Genomic DNA, 6557 nt, shown 5'->3' on the forward strand with positions numbered 1-6557 from the left:
AGTTATATCTTTCCATAAATTCTCTCCATGTAAATAGATTCCCACTAATATTAACTAATTGGCTGACAAGGACAATGTTTTTCGAGAACCAGTTATGGTTAAATAACATCTTGTTTCTATGTAATATCAACCCATTATTCCATATAAAACATTTATGAGGTGAAAAGTTGTGTTTATATAGCAGAGCCCAGCACATTAAAGCCTGCTTGTGAAAAGCCAACAATTTTACAGGAAGTTTACCCTCAATATAAAGGTAATATTGAGGGTAAAGTAAAAATATATATATATATAGGGACATTGTAGTAAAAAAATGTAAGCCCTCTGAGCTTCTGAAAAACAAAATGAGGTATAATATTTTTTATGTACCTTATGTACCTTTTAATCCAGTTGACCTTTGATATCTGATTGAAGAGAGTGAAGTCTAAGACATTTAGACCGCCGTCACAAACCCTGTTGGTGGTGACATCTCTTTTTATCTTATGTGGCTTGTTTTTCCATATGAAGTTGTACAATAGCCTATCTAAGGTACAGCAAGTGGATTTGGGAATGTCAACAGATGAAAAAAGATAGGATGCACGAGATAGCCCCTCAGCTTTGGATAAAAGCACCCTTCTTTGAAGACTTAAATCCCTCCCTAAGGATGAGGATATATATTTTTTTGACAGATTCAGTTACAGGGTTCAAATTAAGATCATTCACAACCTTAAGATTTTTGGTGATCTTTACACCGAATTAGGTTACAGTATCTTTTTCAGAGATGTTACAATCTGATGGATTGACAGCTCCTTTCAGAACAAACATCTCACATTTGGACTGTGATTGTTTTGAATTCAAGCATATATATATATTTTTTAATATTAAGCTTCTTAGCTTTTGCTAGGACTGTCTGGGAGTGGTCTGAGTGAGGAGAGGAAAACAGAACATTTGCTGTAATTGGCAGAGAGGTTTGGAATTCTCTTTTTTATTGGTGGTGTCACCATGCAAGGCCAAAACTCAACTGAACATTCATTACAGGCTGAAATTACAGCCAGTCTTTTCAAATCAAATCATATCAAAATGTATTAGTCACATGCACCGAATACAATAGGTGTAGACCTTACAGTGAAATGCTTACTCACAAGCCCTTTAAACCACAGTGCAGTTTTAAAAAATACAGATAACAATAATAGATAAAAGTATCAAGTAATTAAAGAGCAGCAGTAAAAAATAACAATATATACTGGGGGGTGCTGGTACAGAGTCAATGTGTGGTGGCACCAGTTAGTTGAGGTAGTATGTACATGTAGGTAGAGTTAATTAAAGTGACTATGCATAGATGACAACAGAGAGTGGCAGTGGTGTGGAGAGGGGGAGGGGGGCAATGTGAATAGTCTGGGTAGCCATTTGACTAGATGTTCAGGAGTCTTATGGCTTAGGGGTAGAAGCTGTTTAGAAGCCTCTTGGACCTAGACTTGGCGCTCTGGTACCGGTTGCCGTGTGGTAGCAGGGAGAACAGTCTATGACGAGGGTGGCTGGAGTCTTTGACCATTTTTAGGGCCTTCCTCTAACACCGCCTGGTATAGAGGTCCTGGATGGCAGGAAGCTTGGCCCCAGTGATGTACTGGGCCATTCACACTACCATCTAATGCCCACTACCCTACTACCCCCTTATCAGACAGCTCTTACTCTAAAAGGTCATTATCATCATTTTCACAATTTCACAATATTATTCCAACCTCATAGCGACCTGTCCTACCTGACAGGTCACTCCTACCAGGTGGTGTGGCGAGAATCTGTCTCCTCACCACGCGCTCTCACCACTTGTGTCCCCCAGGGCTCTGTTCTAGGCCCTCTCCTATTCTCGCTATACACCAAGTCACTTGGCTCTGTCATAACCTCACATGGTCTCTCCTATCATTGCTATGCAGACGACACACAATTAATCTTCTCCTTTCCCCCTTCTGATGACCAGGTGGCGAATCGCATCTCTGCATGTCTGGCAGACATATCAGTGTGGATGACGGATCACCACCTCAAGCTGAACCTCGGCAAGACGGAGCTCCTCTTCCTCCCGGGGAAGGACTGCCCGTTCCATGATCTCGCCATCACGGTTGACAACTCCATTGTGTCCTCCTCCCAGAGCGCTATGAACCTTGGCGTGATCCTGGACAACACCCTGTCGTTCTCAACTAACATCAAGGCGGTGGCCCGTTCCTGTAGGTTCATGCTCTACAACATCCACAGAGTACGACCCTGCCTCACACAGGAAGCGGCGCAGGTCCTAATCCAGGCACTTGTCATCTCCCGTCTGGATTACTGCAACTCGCTGTTGGCTGGGCTCCCTGCCTGTGCCATTAAACCCCTACAACTCATCCAGAACGCTGCAGCCCGTCTGGTGTTCAACCTTCCCAAGTTCTCTCACGTCACCCCGCTCCTCCGCTCTCTCCACTGGCTTCCAGTTGAAGCTCGCATCCGCTACAAGACCATGGTGCTTGCCTACGGAGCTGTGAGGGGAACGGCACCTCAGTACCTCCAGGCTCTGATCAGGCCCTACACCCAAACAAGGGCACTGCGTTAATCCACCTCTGGCCTGCTCGCCTCCCTACCACTGAGGAAGTACAGTTCCCGCTCAGCCCAGTCAAAACTGTTCGCTGCTCTGGCCCCCCAATGGTGGAACAAACTCCCTCACGACGCCAGGACAGCGGAGTCAATCACCACCTTCCGGAGACACCTGAAACCCCACCTCTTTAAGGAATACCTAGGATAGGATAAGTAATCCTTCTCACCCCCCCCCCCCTAAAAGATTTAGATGCACTATTGTAAAGTGGCTGTTCCACTGGATGTCATAAGGTGAATGCACCAATTTGTAAGTCGCTCTGGATAAGAGCGTCTGCTAAATGACTTAAATGTAAATGTAAATGATAGTGTGAACATACTATATACAATACCACTCAAAAGTTTGGACACCTACTCATTCAAGGGTTTTTTCTTTATTTTTACTATTTTCCACATTGTTCGGAATCATGTAGTAACCAAAAAAGTGTTAAACAAATAAAAATATATTTTAGATTTTAGATTCTTCAAAGTAGCCACCCTTTGCCTTGATGACAGGTTTGCACACTCTTTGCACTCTCTTAACCTGCTTCACGTGGAATGGTTTTCCAACAGTCTTGAAGGAGTTCTCACATATGATGAGCAGTTGTTGGCTGCTTTTCCTTCGCTGTGCGGTTTAACTCATCCCAAACCATCTCCATTGGGTTGAGGTTGGGTGATTGTGGAGGCCAGGTCATCTGATACAGCACTCCATCAGCCTGCAGGTGTGTTGGGTCATTGTCCTGTTGAAAAACAAATGACATTCCCGCTGCTCCCGAGTGGCACAGTGGTCTAAGGCACTGCATCTCAGTGCTTGAAGTGTCACTACAGACACCCTGGTTTTATTCCAGGCTGTATAACAACTGGCCGTGATTGGGAGTCCCCTAGGGCAGTGCACAATTGGCCCAGCGTTGGCCGTCATTGTAAATAAGAATTTATTCTTAGCTGATTTGCCTAGTTAAATAAAGGTTACAATTTTTATTTTTATTTTTTTTCTTTTACCTTTATTTATACAGGTTTTTTCTAATTGAGATAACATCTCTTTTCCAAGAGAGACCTGGTCCAATATCAGCAAAGGGAACAACGTTTCAGACAAAACGACTTACATACACAACATTAAACAAAACTATAAACACACATACAGTACAACAAAAAGATTGCACATTAAAAACACAAACGTCTTGACTAAAAACAGCTGGCCTAAAAACAATTACACTCTTCTATGATATATACATCGATCAAGTGTTTAAACTCCACCAACAAAACTAGATCATCACATTTTAAAATGTTCAGGAGAGAATTCCAGGGCCACGGAGCTAAGTAACTAAAACTATTTCTACCATGTCCTGTTCTAATTTTTGGTACTGTTAGAAGCAAATCAGAATGGGACCGTAATTTATATTTATTTACTGACCTGACTAAAAAAAGAACAGAGATAAAATGGCATTTTAGCCAATATGGCCTTATAAATCAGTGTATACCAGTGTTTAAGCCTACACAAGGTCAATGACGACCAGCCAACAGCGCTGTAGAGATCACAATGATGTGTTAGACGTTTCTGATTGGTAATGAACCTGAGGGCTGCATGATACACTGAATCAAGTGCTCTCAGGGTAGTGGCTGAGGCCTGCATATATATTACATCACTAAAATCTAATAACCGACAGTAATGTACATCGTACCAGCTCCTTCCTGGCCTCAAAAGAAAAACAAGCCTTATGCCAGTAATAAAATCCTATTTTCAGCTTGAGCTACCTTATCAAGTTTTCTACATCCACAGTGAAGCTCAGCTTATCATCAACCCAAACACCCAAATATTTGTACACTTTAACTTGCTCTATAGTATGTCCAGCCAATGTAGCAATGACATGATTTGTAACGTGCCTGGCATTTGAAAATAACATGCATTTTGTTTTACCCAAATTTAGAATCAGCTTTAAATCATACAGATTCTGTTGTATGATGTTAAATGCTCTTTGGGCATTTTCAAAAGCTAAAGATAAACTACTACCACTTGATTAAAGAATAGTATAATCTGCATAAAAATGAACATCCGCTGTTTCAATAAGATCCCCAATGTTGTTGATATACAAAATGAACAACAGTGGGCACAAAATAGAACCTTGCGGAACACCTGAGCACACCTCTATGGACTCAGATTTACAACTATGGACTCAGATTTACAAAATCAAACCAATTTAAAAGTGCAAATGTATCACTACAAAATGCTGTGGCAGCCATGCTGGTTAAGTGTGCCTTGAATTGTAAATAAATCACAGACAGTGTCACCAGCAAAGCACCATCACACCTCCTCCTCCTTGCTTCACGGTAGGAACCACACATGCGGCATACATCCGTTCACCTACCTGCATCCCACAAAGACACAGCGGTTGGAACCAAGAATCTCAAATTTGGACTCATCAGACTGAAGGACAGATTTTCACCTGTCTAATGTCCATTGCTCGTGTTTCTTGGCCCAAGCAAGTCTCCTCTTCTTATTGGTGTCCTTTAGTATTGGTTTCTTTGCAGCAATTCAACCATGATGGCCTGATTCATGCAGTGTCCTCTGAACAGTTGATGTAGAGATGTGTCTGTTACTTGAACTCTGTGAAGCGTTTATTTGGGCTGCAATTTCTGAAGCCGGTAACTCTAATGAACTTATCCTCTGCAGCAGAGGTAACTCTAGGTCTTCGTTTCCTGTGGCTGTCCTCATGAGAGCCAGTTTCATCATAACGTTTGATGTTTTTTGCAACTGCACTTGAAGAAACTTTCAAAGTTCTTGATATTTTCCTCATTGACTGACCTTCATGTCTTAAAGTAATGATGGACTGTCATTTCTCTTTGCTTATTTGAGCTGTTCTTGCCATAATATGAACTTGTTATTTTACCAAATAGGGCTGTCTTCTGTATATCTTCTGTATAGCACCCCTACCTTGTCACAGCAGAACTGATTGGCTCAAATGCATTAAGAAGGAAAGGAATGAACTTTTAACAAGGCACACCTGTTAGTTGAAATGCATTCCAGTTGACCACCTCATGAAGCTGGTTGAGAGAATGCCAAGAGTGTGCAAAGCTGTCCTCAAGGGAAACGGTGTCTACCTTGAAGAATCTTAAATATAAAATATATTTTGATTTTCTTAACACTTTTTTGGTTACTATATGATTGCATATGTGTTATTTCATAGTGTTGATGTCTTCACTATTATTCTACAATGTAGAAAATAGTAAAAATAAAGAAAAACCCTTGAATGTGTCCAAACTTTTGACTGGTACTGTATATATAAAACACAGGAAATCTAGTTTTTGACTGCACTGCCCCTTTAAACAAAGAGTGCCAGAAAATGTTTTCCTTCTAGAAAGCACAGATCAAAAACAATGTAGAACTGGGTTGAAACCATTTTGGTTTAAAAATGGGAACATAGCCTTCTGCTGCAATGGTTTTCAAATACCACTGTACAAGAGGGCAATACATTATGTAGCTATCATAAGAAACTCACGCAGAGGGAAAAGCAGGCCTGTATGAGTTGGATTGAAGCTCATAATTGTATCCTGTCGTGTTGGTTGATGTCACTGGTGTGTAATATCATCTGGGATCATCAACCATATTGATCCTCTATACCACTGTCAACAGTTCTAAGAGCTTCCTCAGCAAGTCTGTATCTAGTCTCTGGTGCATGTGATTAATGACTACAGGCCCTATGGCAAGTTCTCCACAACATGGCATTGTTCTGTCTGTCTGTCCAAAGAGCTCTCTCAGCGCCCTTTTAAACTTAGTGTTTCAATCAATGTTATCACTTCAACTGGCTGTTGGTGGATTGGATATCGATAGGACCTCAGAGGCCTCACTTGTACCATTGATTATGAGCTATAGTTTGGCATGAATTATAAGATAGCTTCATTTTAGACAACAACAAAAAAAAGAGCAGAACTCTTGTCAAAAATGTTCTCTTCAACCCAATCTTGATAAAGGTACTTTATGTTCTTAG

The sequence above is a fragment of the Oncorhynchus keta genome, chromosome 7 (assembly GCF_023373465.1).
Source record: "Oncorhynchus keta strain PuntledgeMale-10-30-2019 chromosome 7, Oket_V2, whole genome shotgun sequence".
Taxonomy (NCBI): Eukaryota; Metazoa; Chordata; class Actinopteri; order Salmoniformes; family Salmonidae; genus Oncorhynchus; species Oncorhynchus keta.